The sequence below is a fragment of the Corvus hawaiiensis genome, chromosome 9, assembly GCF_020740725.1.
Source record: "Corvus hawaiiensis isolate bCorHaw1 chromosome 9, bCorHaw1.pri.cur, whole genome shotgun sequence".
Lineage (NCBI taxonomy): Eukaryota > Metazoa > Chordata > Aves > Passeriformes > Corvidae > Corvus > Corvus hawaiiensis.
The window spans coordinates 16,808,297-16,823,502 of record NC_063221.1 but is presented as its reverse complement, the minus strand read 5'-3'; positions in this window follow the sequence as shown (position 1 = coordinate 16,823,502).

Genomic DNA, 15,206 nt, shown 5'->3' with positions numbered 1-15,206 from the left:
AAAAGAAAAAGATGAAGGAAAAGAGCAAGAAAACACTAGAACCGAGCAGTGGTTGCCACTGGATTTTCTGCTTCTCTCTGCTGTGGTTCTAAGAATCTCTCAAAACGATAGGTAAGAGCCAAGTACTAAGATTCCTTTAAAGTTTTAATACAGGATTTGAGGTATTTCTAAACTGAACGTGAATCTTGTACCATGAGAGCTGCAATTAAAAAAAATTCTGCAGAGAAATTGCATCACTACAACAAATGTTCAGTGGTTGTGAGGCTGCAGCTGGGTTAGTGTTAAGTTCTGGACACCATCTATGACAAGGTTATTAACAAATTGGGCAGAAACCAAAAATGGCAGCAAAAAGCTGCATGGACTTGGAAAGATGAATAGAAGCTGATAACTAGAATTCTGAGATCAGAATGCTTATATACTTACTAATATAGTAATAAAAATATATTAATAAAAGATTATAATAAAAATAAATATATTAATAAAAATGTACTTATTAATACTGAGAATACTTATTCTCAGTACTAAGCCAGACTTGGTGAGGAAACTATGATGTTTATTATGTTCATCTTAGTTGAAAAGGGTAATAAATACATATTTATATTTATTTTCCTAGCACTTTTCTGGCCATTACATTCTATTAGAGAGCAAAATACAAAGAAAATAAAATCTTTAGAGCTTGCCTCATGTATTTGTTGGTCATGAAGAGGTATGCTCTGAATGAAATGACATAAATAAAAGAAAGTGTTTGCATTTAGCAGGGGACACCTGAACAACTTCTACATCATGAAGGCAGACCACGCAAGGCAACAACATTAAAGAAAACAAACTCCAACAGTTTTCTCTCATTTGTTCAATTTTACGCCACATTTAAAAGACAGCTTGGCTATGTAGCGAAAATTACTAACCATTCAAATCACTTAATAGAACAACAGCATTTTAAAGGAAATTAGTACTTTATGGCTTTATGAATTCCTAATCTAATGAAATGATGCAGCTTAAGTGGTAGGCTTATAGCACGGACAGCTCTCTTGAGACATTACTGAAGCAGTGCTCTTACTGCAGCACAATTGTAAATGTTTTTTTGGTTGGGTTGGATTTTTTTGATGTTTGTTTTTTTAGAGCATGTAGTAAATTATTCTACTAATGTAGACACAGCATGTTCACTTCAGAGTTCTCTTGTAGCTTTTCCAGAAAACAGAACATGTCCCAGGTCAGTGGCAGTACATACGTGGTTCATACCCTTCTCTGCTGCTGCATTCCTGGCTGGCCAGTTCAAGGGGTAGTAAATATTTAAATTGGCAGCCTGCACACAGTGGGTGGAAATTGGATAGTCCCTTTGATCATATGCTTACAAATGCCAGCATATAGATTTCTGTTACCCTGGTAACAAAAAAATTCTGGTACTGCTGAGTTGAGGGTCCAGTAAATTGGATATTTTACATCAGCCTAACCCAGATAACCAAGGGTTTTTAAATATGCATGTTGTATGCTTAATTCTGCCTCTCCATGACTCAACCCCTTTTACTTTCATCTCCATTGACTGCTAGAATGTTGTCCCTATACAATGGTTTATTGTATCATGTTAAAAACTAACCACCTTATGCATTCCTGAGTATCCCCAGAGTATTGTTTATTCCATTTTTGGAAAGACTCACATCTTCCTGTGGGGATATGGCAGGGAAGAGAGTGGTTTTGTTACATGTTATTTGGTTTCTTGCATAAAGTTCTTCCATAGTTTTCAGAAGAGTCAGATTTTAATCTAAGACCTAATTAAACTTTTGCTTTGAAAATTCTAGTGCTAAAAAATGTTTTGCCTAAGGTATTAATTTGATCCATGTCTTTTACATGGCATAAACAAAGTAATTGTAACAAGTAATGCATAATTAGTTTTACTTCTTGATGTGATAAGATAGCTATGTAGCCTAACAACTGACATTTTAAAAGAAAATTAGGATCTTATGAGAAAAGGTTAAGTGATTGATATAATGAATGCCACAGGTCACGTGTAGCAGCAGGCAGCTCCTTGATAAAACCTTTCTTGTACTTCCTGTTCCTGTTTTTTCTCACCACCTCCCCCAAAAATCCTTCCAGAGACTCAGATGCATTCTGTGTTGCTATAAGGCATTTGTCTTTAACAATTCTTTTGCTGCTTTAAGTGTTACTGTGTGTTATGTGAAAAGTACCGATTATTTCCAAGTGTCCTGGGAGTCCTCTTGAGTCCTGCTTTTGTTTTACTGTCTGTTTACTTGTTTCAAAGATCTGTTTCCTTATCAAACCCCTTCCCACTTGGATTTGGTGGTGTAGGTAAGAAATTCTAGAGTTCTCTGTAGCATTTGAGTTTTCTTGTGTATAGTCTTCTCTTACCACATCTGGGAATGCCAGTTTTGAAGAGAACTGCTGAAATTTCTACTACATGAGTATACACCAGTCAGGAGAAAAGCACTGAGGTGAGACAGTAGCCTGGATCTCAGAGGACACAAAAAGCCAGCTTTTTTTCTTGTTCTATAAACAACTCAACACCTTTTTCCTTCACCAGATTCATATTCAGCTATAAAATTTGTTTCAAGTTTGCTTTCAAAACTCCAAGAAGCTACTCTGCCTTCTGATGGCCAGCCCACTCCCATGGGCTGCTTTAGCTATGCATGGGGCTCCTTCCACATCCCAAAAGTGAGCGGATTACAATAGCTGCCTTACTGCAGCAGAGAAGACACACAGAATCACAGAATATCCTGAGTTGCAAGGGACCTATCAGGATCATCTCCAACTCCTGACCCTCCCAAGAGTCACACCATGTGCCTGAGAGTGTTGTCCAAATGTGTGTTGAACTCGGACATATCGAGGATCTTTTTGGTTTTTTCGTTCTTTTAGTGGATTACACTGTGGTAGTTTACTATGGACAATTCACCACCACACAGAACTGTCCTGCACACAGCTTACAGCCAAGCAGTTATTGCCTGCTGGGATCCTTCACAATCTGGCATATGTTTTCCATTGCAGATCTGCTTGCAACTAGTTCTGTAACTCTGTAACTTGAGTCACGTTCATTGCAGTTGCTTAATGAAAAAACAGTGTGCAGTTTGAATTTATAGGTATTTACCCCAGCTGTCTTTGTAAAACTCACAGTATTCCAAAATACTCACTTACAGGCAGCGCATGCTGGGAGGGGAGAAAGGTCTGAGTTAATAACCTCCTGATTGCTAAGCTTTTTGTTTGCTAAAATCAATGCTTTTATTAATTTGCTGCATTATGACTTACATATGGTAAATCCTCTATCAAGACAGCAAAATGAGGACTGCGAAATCCATGGTAAATTACTTTGGACAAGGATACAAATACACTGGACCAACAGTGCTCCAGAACTGCATTTCCTGGCCTTATTTCAGAGCTTAAAATGGAGACTTAATGTTGGGCTTTTCCTTGAAACATTTCCATGGAGATTCATCACCTACAAATTTCATAGAGCACATAAAACTGATTAATCAAGGCCTACTGTTTCTAGCCATTTTGGAACCTAATGAATATGGTAGGACATTACTGTGCCACTTCAGCTCATTGCTGCTGAACTACCGAGCTCCTGCTGTCACACTGCCTTTAAGAATACATACTGATCCAGAGTATCAGCTGGACATGCATCACTCTGCCCATGGCCTACCAGTAAAATCTGAGGTAAAAAATTAAAATTACCAGCCCAATTGTTTTTCATGTGGTGACAGACCATAATCACAGTTTGTGAGAAGGTATTGTCTTGTTCTATCAGGTATTAATTATTCAAAAGAGCTGTATCATCATGCTTGCAATGCACTGGTTTTAACCCTCTAACATTTTTATATCAGGGGCATGAAATGCTGAGACAAGCCACACATTTAAATTGTAACTACAACATCTATATGTCAGCTTCAAGTGCCTCAGTACATGCTAAGATTTGGCATGCAAACCTGAAAATTAGATTTACTACAGAATTTTCAAATATTAACGTCACTCATCCCCTATCACTAGAATCAGCCTGAGTGAAATGCTAATTTGAAATGTTCAAAGAAGTCTCAAAATATCCAGGGGAGAAATACATTGCTGTGATTCAGCCAAGTGCATGTAGTCTGGATTAATCCCAGCAGGTCTATTTTCTATCTTCCAGTGCAAAAAGCTCCTTGTGAATTTTCTAGAAGTTATGAGAAATGCTTCTGTATAAACCAAGACTACATTCAATAAGAGATCAAAAGTAAAATTAAGGTAGCACAAGAAATACACCTGCCTCTGCTTGTTTCAGTGTTTGTGGCAAGGGCAACTCACGGTCCCAAAAGCACTGCAGCTGGCACAGTTTAAAAAGTATCACAGATGACTGAGCAAAGGTGCTGTGGATGCAGGAGGAGCTGTGCCCATACCAGGCTCTCAAGGTGGTGGTTACAAGGAGGGCAGCTCTCCCAGGGCACCTTTCAGCCCGGCAGAAGACATCATTCTTCAACAGCAAGCACTGCTCCAAACAATCAGCTCCCCAGACCTGGAGAACAGGGCAGGGCTGTGCATGGGTGCTCCCTCAGGCTTGGGCCACGCAGGAGCTGCCGGTCTGGAGGCGGCAGCAAGGAAGCGCCCTGGTGGGGTGTCCCTTGTCCACCTTCCCTACTCCCTGCTCAGCTGCCTCCCTGATGCCATCCGGCCCTGCACACAACATGAGCTGCAACCCTCCCTTTCTCTTCCCACTAATCTTTTCCAGTTTATAAAACTGACAAACAGAGGGTAATTGATGGTTTATAAAGATATGCAGCTTATTTATCAGGAGGAATGAAGTTGGAAACAGCAGCACAGGATTTTTTCCTTATCAAAACAGACAAAGAACTGAAAGATAGATGCTACCAGATACCACAATAAATTCCAATTCCCATCAAACAAACTGTAACAAGTCATTAACGTCCTCCCACTCGGATGGAGGGAGATCATCCTGTTGGGTCTGTTAACAGAAACATAGCATTTGTTGTCAAGCCTTATTTCCCCCAGTTTGGAATTAAGTCTTTCTAGTAGCGAGAAGTAAAAGGTGTTTCCCTCCCACTCTCTTCCTTTGACTTCTACATTCCTCTTCCCAAAAATGAGTTTGTCAAGTTTATAATGTGTAATGAAGTATATCAGAGCTAAGCACAGCAGGGATCCTTAAAACTTTACTGAACTCACTGGTGACCAAAGAGTCAGAAGAGGCCTCCAAGCTGAGTTCCTTTATTTGGGTGGATCAAAGCAACATTTTCTACTGTCTGGGGGAACAGAGCACAACTGAAAGGCTTCAACAGACTAGTGCTATTTTTCCAGTAGCTTTTCAGATTGAACATCAGTGTCATGGCAAGAATGTAATTTCCCCCAAGCATTTTCAGCTGTGGTTGTTCTTGAAAGGATCTCTTTGACCATGTTATCATTAGAACTAGGACAACTGAGATTTTAATTCAGAACTTTATAATAAAGTAATATATAGAATATATGTATACAAACGATTGTAGCTAATAATTAGTATGAATACAGAAAGTCTGGAGAGGCAAAAAGCAGAGGAAAATACATGAGAGAAACATAGAGAAACAGCAGCAACAAAATGAAATGGGAATGGGATTCAAGAAGAGCAATTTGTTTTCATAGCTCAGGGGAATAAAAGAACAAGCCCACTGCAAGTGTTCACAGCCACAGTCCCTCAGATAATTGCACAAATACTGGTCAGCCCCCGCAGTGAGGTATTACTGAACACCACCCCAGCCAAAAGGGAAATCTCCACACTAAGCATTTTGTAGGCTATTTGTATATTGGGGCAAGTGTCCACCCTGTGCCTCTGCATCCCTTGATTCTCCAGCTGGGATATTTACATGAACAAGCTACAAGCTCTCTTTTAGGCTGGCTCCCTCCTCTGCAAAACCAGCATATGGAGAGAGAGAAAAGGAAGGGAGAAACCTGGGGACTTGTATGCCTTCGTCTTGCCCCACCATGTGAAGGCAAGCTGAAGCTCTGGAACAAACTCCATCCTGCTGGAAAAGTGCTTCCTAAGTGTAACCTTGTGAAGTAAAGCTCTTGGAATAGAGATTAAAAGCAAACCCATGCCCCCCCCCTTAGCAGCTTATGTCAAAGACGCTTAAGCACAAGCCTAAAGTTAACCAGATGTTTAGGTTTCTGCTCGTGGGGCCTGTGCTGACTCTGCAGGATTGCTGGTTTACAGGACTGACTCACAGCAACCCTAGGCCCTTAATTCTGCTGTACCTCTGCTCTGCTGATATGTGCTCCTTGGTATGCACACTCTGCAAGCACTGACCCAGATGCCAGATTTCTGTAACATACACAAAGCCATAAAAGTACTTCTCAAACTCTAGCTATCTAGCTGATTCAAATAAAGCACATAGATTTCTTGAAAAGTAGATATAGATATATTTGTGTGATACACAGGTACAAAATGTTTGCATAACATTCTCATTCACCCAAATATCCTAAAATGCCACAATAAAGCAATAGCGGCCAAAGACAAAAATGCAAGAGAAAGGGAAAAATACAGATTTTGTTACAAGACATTCTTTTCAACCAATGACATGTTTAAAAAGTGTCATATCCACAATGTCTATAAATAAGTGTGTTACTTGAGTTTAATCTCTAAACTATTCTTTAAAACTCTTTACCCTTTTCTAGCCTAAAATGTCAGGTTCTTCCAAACAGACGTTATCTGCTTTAGAGACAGACTCCACTGTGGGGGGAAGCTGTAGTTGCCAAGCACCCAGCAAGACAGATTTGCAATTAGGTACTTCCCTCTCCCCTAGGGAACCTGGACTATGAAATGAGAGCAGGAGACAGACCCGGATTTAACTAAGAGAACTGCACCCGCTCCAAATGCTGCATGCCAAGTTTCCAAATAGTCTGACTTGCAATAAAGCTTTAAAGATAAGTTTGCAGCAGCCATCTCGACAGCCTGCTGAAGGTACCCGCACACACTAGGATTTCATACAGAAATACAGTCCAGAGTGAGGCCTGGGCAACGCAACTTTTGCCAGAATTAGGACATATACAGAGAGCATGCTTGTGCATTGCTATAAAACTCAGTCCATTAATTACAGTTGGCAAGCAACAATAGGAGACAAGGGTGGTTGTGAAACAGATTGCAAGATGTGATGGTTAAAAGTCCATGGCAGAGGTACATAAGCAGTCTGTGAATACATGGGTGTATTCCTGCAAAAGATTACTGACTACAAAGACAAACTGGCACACAGATCCTTCACTGGTGCTCCAGACACACAGCAACTGACTTGCTGATCAAGTCACACTGAAAATACCTTTTTCTTAGAGTTATCTTTTCAAAAAAATTGATGCAGATGGACATATCATTTGGGAGGAAGAGATAAGAGGGTCCCAAGATGCTCAAGTCTTGTCACAGTTTTTAAAAAAGGTATTTTCTAGTCCTTTCTAGTTTCTGAAGCATACAATGAAGAAGCAAGTTAAATGATCCATTTAAGATGAATCCATGGAAGAAAGCCTAAGCCTTTCTTTTAAATGTTAAATGTATTTACTCCCTTCACAGGTGAAATGTGCAGTGATAAAGCGCACATTCTTCCTTTTCTGTGTGGTTAAGTTTGCTGAAACATACTAGCTCCCCAAAAACTTCAGCTGCACAGAAGAAGATCATCCATCATGGGGATAAATGCACTCATGCAAGTGCAAGCAATCTGAACCATAGGAATATGAACTAATGCAATACAGAGCACTTAAGTGTACTAGAAAACATTTTCATAATTTTTAAAAAATTTAAACCAAAAATAATTATAAAAGTATAAAAGATAATTTTTATATTGTTTATGAATTTCCTTCTATTAAATACTCTACACATTATTTTAAAACCAGATCTAAAAATGATCAGCAGCCTATGTAAGTGTTGGCTGTACCTGCCCAGTCAGGCCAGTACAAAGGATCAAGGCTCTGCTTGGATTTTCAAACAAATTCCATTGCCTCTGTACAAAGAGAGGACACAGTGAAGCACAAGGAAAGAAACAGGATACCCATAGCAGAAAGGAATAAAATTCTTTATACTGGATTTCCAGTAGCACAGAATCTGAATAATAACTTTTCCAAATCTGATTTTTCCATTAGCTTTCACAATAATAAACAATGCAAGAGGTAAGATAGTTCTTCTTCTCATCCCTAGAGAGCCATACTTTTAGAGTGATTGCTCAGATGGGGCACTGCTTGAGGCACCAGAATTCTGCAGTATCAGGTTAACAATCCTTTCAGAGAAACTGGAGAATTTGCCCCCAAAAGGCACTGGCAGTACCTTATGACCTTCTAAATTTTATATATATGTATTTTAGTCTGGTTTTGTCATTATAAAACTGTAATATGAGAAAAGTTTATAAAGTGCCTCACTTAGGGTGTTGATGATGATAGAAGTACATAATTTCAAAACAAAAACTAGTTTAGTTCATGTTTAAAAAATGTACTGACAATGACCATCTCTGAGTAAACTGAGGAACGATTGGGAACCACAGCAATGTGAAATTCATTCTTCTCTGAAATACACAGGAACTGTTTATTTCTTCATGTGCTCAGACATAATCTGGATTTTCATTTACTTTTTACTGCAGCACATTGAATGAGAGCTATAGCATCCTGGTAAATTAATTATTACCAATTCCCCTCCATCTTTTCTCTGTTTTGATTCTAATTCTACAGGACAGGGACACTATTTCCCCTCCTCCCTCCTAATTCTAATTAATATTTAGAAAGGACCAAAAATAACCTGAAAATATTTGCTGATATTGAGCAAGATTTTACCATCTATTCCTTTCAAAACACAGGTTTGCTTTTACACAGAGTTTCCATTTCCAGTCATTTCCAAACAGGTGAAGCTCAGCCACTGCTGTGCTGGAGCTGCAGGTCCTGATGCAGGTAGGGTTGGCCTGTCTATGATCTATGAGGACAACCTTGGCAGGTAAATATGGAGTTTCCAAGGCTCAGGTAAGCTCTGCCAGGTAAGGTCTTGCCTCCTGGGGCAGAGATATCTTGGTCAAGATGGGTTGAGGGAAGGAGGGGAGGGAACATTCACACAACACCAGGTTCTAGAACAGCACAGCCTGCTCCTCAGCACCCATGCCACCCTCCACTGCAGCAGGGGTGAAAGTAGGATCCTAGCCTGTTCTGCTTGCTTGCCAGGGTTTTCTCTCTCTCTTTTTTTTTAAGGTTGTTTTGTTGTAAGGTTGCTAGAAAAAATAGGCAGAAACTGCCATCTTGCATTCTAGCAGAGTAGATGAAAATTGTCCCAACCCTATCCATCAGAGATCAAGGATCCCCCAACTTTGATACCTGCTATAGAGCAAAACCAAAAGTTTCCTCCTTGTATCATCTCTCTTCTTCTTGGGGGGAAAATTGAGACAGTATTTTGCTTAAGAGTTCTGTTTGTTCAAGTCTAACATATCTGCATTATAACTATTGAACTCTGAAGGTCTTCAAATATCACCACATAAAATAATTCTCAACAAACATCAGCAAGGTTCAGACTTGCAGCAAGAACCCCAAAGCCTCGTAACACACAGGAAGAACACTGAAGAAACTGTTCCCCTGCTCTGGTCCCCATATCAACAGGAAATCTGTTAAACAAAAGCCTGAGCTCATCCCAAGGAGCAACCAATGCCCTCAGCAGACAGGAAAAAGATATGATCTGAAAAGAGAGGTCAGGAAACATGCTGTCAATTAGCTTAGTCTGAGTACATGACAGACACCTTGAGAAGTTCTGTTACCCTCGAGAAGCATAAACGGCACAGGATGAGGTTGATTTCCATCAGCTTCTGTAGCAGTTTGGTGACATTTGGGGGAGTTCAGCACCACACTGCTGTGGTTGGTGTGTCTTGCCCTGGGACACTGTCCGGTGCCTCTGACACAAGCATCAGCTGCAGTCCAGCAGCAAGTGCCACTGAAGGCCAGTAAAGAGCAGCATGAGAAGGGCTGCTCCATGAAGGGCTGTGAGCCAGAGGCCGAGGTGGCCCAGTGCAGACAACCCCCTCACACACAAACCACAGTCTTGCCCCGTGTGACTAGGACAGGTGGAGCTGGGTGCTGGCACATCAGCAGTCCCTGGTACAGCAGAAGGGATATAAATTAGGTCCAGGGTCCTATGCAGAGGGTCGGGTCAGTAGCAAAAGGAGGCGGAGCCGGAAACAAGACCACAGTGCAAACCCAAGAAACATCCAGGAGGTAGGGCCAGAGCTGGAGGCAAACACGCTGACAAAGCTTGAGCTGAAGCACAGCCCCAGGGCACTGGGTGCACTCCAGGTCCCAGCATAGTGGTTCAAACCTTAATTGCTCATCTCCTTGCTGGAGGCTGTTACTATTGTAATCCTATTGCCTTTATCATTGTGTTTCCGAAAAGACAGACAGCTGCCTTAATACTTCCCTCTCTTAAGAGAATGGTTTTTAAACCAGCTGTTAGGGTAATTTAAGCTCATGCTGTCAAAAATTGACCATGCAATTTTTGAGGTTTACTTCATTTATACCTTTTAAAATCAGCCTCAGGGGCTTTGGAGTTGCTGCTCAAGTGAGTATTTCATTGCTTTAACTTACTATTGAAAACATATTACCATCATCTCTCAATCTCCGTTTGGGCCTTTCATACAAGCTGCTTCCTGCCACATCACACTCATTTATTTCTGGTTTTCTATATAAAAAGTCACAGACCCGGCGTGTGCCTGTTACGTAACCCCCTGTAACAGACTTAGGAATCTGGGATGCCGAGCAGCCGCAGATGAGCGAGAAGACTTGGCAAGCTCGGAATTTACTTCCTGTGAAACTGGAATGCAGAGCAGCTTGCTGGGCTTTGGAGTTTGTACAGTAATTATTCCACTAAAGAGTCGTCTGGGTAAGGAAAATAAGGCAGGCGTTAAAGCAAGCCTCCTGCTGAGACGGCAGAGTGGGGCTCGGCTGAAATCAAGTGTTTTAAAGTAGGTCAGGACACCATATTGCACCTGTAAGTGATCACTGTTGTCAAGTCGCCCGTGCCTCATTGGGCTGCAGCAGAACATACAAGAGCAGGATTCCAAGTGAACGTGACTCAGAGAAGTCAGCCTGCCCTGATCCTTCTCTTCTAACTCCTATCTCAGCTTCTCTATACTCCAAGTATTCCCAAACTGCTTGATTTCAAATCAGGTGTCTGCTATGAGCAATGAAAGGGGAGTTGGGTTTACTTTTGGGAGCACTGGATCTACAAAGAGCTGCCTTGTTCTCAGTCTCTGGCACCAAGGACCCCAAATGTTTCCAGACATCTGGAGATGTTGCTTCAGGACAGGCTGCCCAGCCCTAGGGTTAGGACAAGCCCACAGACCCTGGCCAGATACCTGCTCTCTGAACACTCAAGAGCACCGTGGAAATGGAGTGCATTAAGCAGTGAGAGACTCCATAGAGGATCCCACATGCTAACTTCAGAAAATATTTGCAAATCTCCTGTCCCTGAAAGAATTGGGCTGAATTGCTGCACCAAATCACGAACAGCCACGTTTCTCAGCAGAAATGGAGAAACATGCGCCCACTCTTCCACTCCAAGACACGTGGTTCACTCTTTGCATGAAAGCTTGAGTATAAAAGTGATAATCATTTTCACACTGCCTGCTTAAAGCAGTGATATCTCCACTCTTGGGAACTCGTGAAGGGGGAGATGGATAGTTGGATGGTTTTGAATAAATTTTACAAAGTTGCAAGTTCTTTTAAGTTTAGCTAGTACAGGAGGCAACACACTGACCCTTGTCGCTCACATCTGCTCCTCTGCTGCTTCCCTGTGACCTGGCACAGGAGTCACCCCCTTGGACTCTGACTGACGGAGCTCCTCCCGCGCTGAGGTGGGAAGGGAAATACAAGCTCCTCCACCCACCACTCCCCACGTGCTTTACTAATTTAAAAACTCTAAGAAATACCTAGATCTGTTGGTTTTGCCAATGTTAGAAACTAAATCCTCTCCATTTTTTGACAGATATAGGGAGGTTTTATATTTTAAAAAGAGTTACTTTTGTGACACCAGTAACTTCAATTATAATCTCTAGAATACAAGGGTTTCTTAGTTTTTTTCTTCCTGAGTTAGGAATATAAATATGTCACCAGTTAAGGACCAGATCTAGAAACAGTTAAACAGTCCTTGTTCCCCTAAAGATAATGAAATTGCTCACATGAGACAATTTTGAAGCTTAGCAGATTTTTAAAAACATTTCTTTTGGCTTAAAATATTTAGAGTAAGATTCCTAATTTTCCAACAACACAGCTGTTATATGTCTGGCTTTTAACCCAAATCTGTTTGTATCATACTAAGATTCCCAGTGAATAGCTGCAAAACCTCAGGGCTGATTTTCTTTAGGATTGAAAATTTATCCCGTAATCAATGTATGTTTGTAATAGGTTACTTCAGTTAAATTTCCTTAATTTTCTTTGAGGATGCATTCTGTCAAATAGATATTTGATAAGATTAGGGGTAGCTCAAGTCCCTAGTCCAAAACCTGGAAGTGAGAAGTTTTGGCCAGTGTCTTAGTAGGAAATTTTCATTTCAGGAGGAAAAAAATCCTGATTTATCAAAAGAGCCTCATAGAGAAGAGTTTTTTGCCTGAGTATAATTGATTTTTATAATCATCAGCATTCAAAAAACTTAAATTCTAAATGAAAATATTTATATCTACTGTCTCACAGAGGAAAAATTGAGGAGAGAAACTTTTAGTTCTCTAGACCTTTTCAGCACTTCTGAAGCTGGAATCAATTAGATATTCTAAGTTTAACAAGTCTGTTTATTTCTTTGAGCTACCAATGAATAGGAGGAAAAAACTCCAAACTCCCTCAGTATCCTGCTTCCATCTGAGTGCAGGCTACATCAGATTTATTCAACCTCCTGTCTGGGTGGAGGCAGTGGGAAATACTTGGCCATACTGATTGTTCCTGACAACAGTTGCCCTGAAGGAAAGTGATGTTATACTACAGAGAGAATTGTGGGTGTTTCTGTGCAAGGAAAACCCACAAAAATCTAATATTTGTTCAGAACTTGGTGTTTACAAATATAAACCAAATAATAATAAAAACAATAATAATACACTAAACCAGCACACATCAGGGATCCCATTTTGCCCACCTCTACATGTCAGCAGCTACCATGGGAGGAATTGTGTCTGTTTCCCCATTCCTCTCATGGTGATTAGCCTACTTGCACCTATCTATGGCACATATGTAACACATGCACATTCATCACAGAACATTCACCTCTCCAAAAGTGTTGTGCACAAGCAGAAGAGTTCAGTGATGCAAAAAGCCAGGACCACCGTCTAAACTCTGCAACTCTCATCACCAAGCTCAGGCTACTGCGTCACGGTACAGCCTTCCATGTGCAGGCCTCTTCCTCTTAGATGATAAAGATGAGTCATAAACAAAGATTTTCTGAATATAAACCTTTTTTGAACAAGACATTCAGAGTAGAGACATGTCAGAGCACATAGTGACCCAGCCATCACACAACAGTACTGCCTGAGGTACATTTCCTATCAGAAGCAACAACAGAGTCTTTCAGCCATCAGATCCTGGCTTTGTGGGGCCACACTAACTCCAGCATTGACTCACTTGGGCCTTCTGCTGTTGCTGCTGTTCGCGTACTTCTATAGCTGTGCACAGTTCCATAATTCTGAAGTTCCCCTTTGCAGTTCCTGTATGACACATTAGGCAAAACCTCCTGGCAAGCTGGTGTGACTAATCTCTTAATTTCTTTGCTCTGAGACTCTTCCAGAACAGATCTGACTGAGCTGTCTGTAGTCCCCAACAACAGTTCAGTTTTAAGTTAAAGTTTAAATAAGGTAGGAATTGAAGGGTAATCCCTATATCCTACAGAGAAATCCCATAGACCCTTATGGCCAGAATACAGCACACAGTTTTTAGTGAGTTTCCTCAAATCATTTGTAGAATCACTGGAGAAAATGAAATGCATGGTATGATCAACTGTAGGTTTCACTATGTTTACTTTCTAGATTGTGACAGTAATCTACACATTTCAAACTCCTGAGATGCAATGCCTGAAGGATGCAGCAAAAATACCTTTCCTCCAGAAACACTCTTGGTTTAAGAGGATCCCTCCTGCAGAAGAACATCTTCTGCCCTCCCACACCCCCATTCTCTCACACTGGCACAGCTGCTTTTTTGACCTTGCTGCAAAGTGAACCACTGAAACAATGGAGCACCCACTGTGTGCCCTCAGAGAGGCAGATCACCACACAACTGCACAAGCACAGCCTAGGGGATAATGAACTATAAGGAGAACACATGGGGATGTAGGGTGTGGCAGAGACATGAATTTTTTCTAATAGGCCTTGCTAGAAGAGCAAATGTATCAAACTATACTTTCAAGCTTATTTAATCCAAATTCATGAATAACAAACAGCCATTGAAAAGGACACATCAAAATCCCCCCTATACATATATAGAGGACATATATGACCACAGTTCTATGGTTTCTTTGTTTGCGATTTTTAAAAATACAAATTATCTCTTCTGCTCTGCTCAATGCTTTTGAAATCGTATTTTTCAGGAAATTTTTCTTTTACTGGTTCTACAACTGCAGCTGTGTTGGTGCTGAAGTCTGAAGTTCAGATCAGAAATAGCTGATTAAGAGTTTGATTTTTGGATAAATAACAACACTGCCAAGGTGGTTTAAAACCAGCTCACTTTCCCATCCATCCTCACCTTTGACAAGATAGCGAAACAGTTTTGCCTACATTATTAAGCAAGGAATTCCACATAAAAATAAATATGCAAGAAGCATCTCCTCCATTGTAGAGTACTAGCATGACTAGAGTTGCTCAACTTTTCCTGTTTGTTTCAGGCTTTCCCATCTCTGTACTTTCCCAGTATCAATGATATGCATCTATTAAAAAAAAAAAAAGATAAAAAAATGTGAGCGCTGTCTCAATTCCAAAGACATAACACTGGTTTTAGCATGCTGCTTTTGTGTGTTTCTGGAATGTTTTCTCAAAACATATTGTGTCCCCACTAAATCTTTACATTTGGGTCCAGAGAAACACTGGGTGCAAAACACTGAGAAAAGACAGGAATTGATGCTGTGCAAACAATTTGCTTATAGTGAATATTCTAGAATTTGCCTCATCAAATAATATTCACTGGAACAAAGCTAGGTTAAAGTAATTTGGCTGATGCTATTCTTCCCACTATTCCATTCAAGTCAGCAGATGAACATTGTCTCTTGAGGA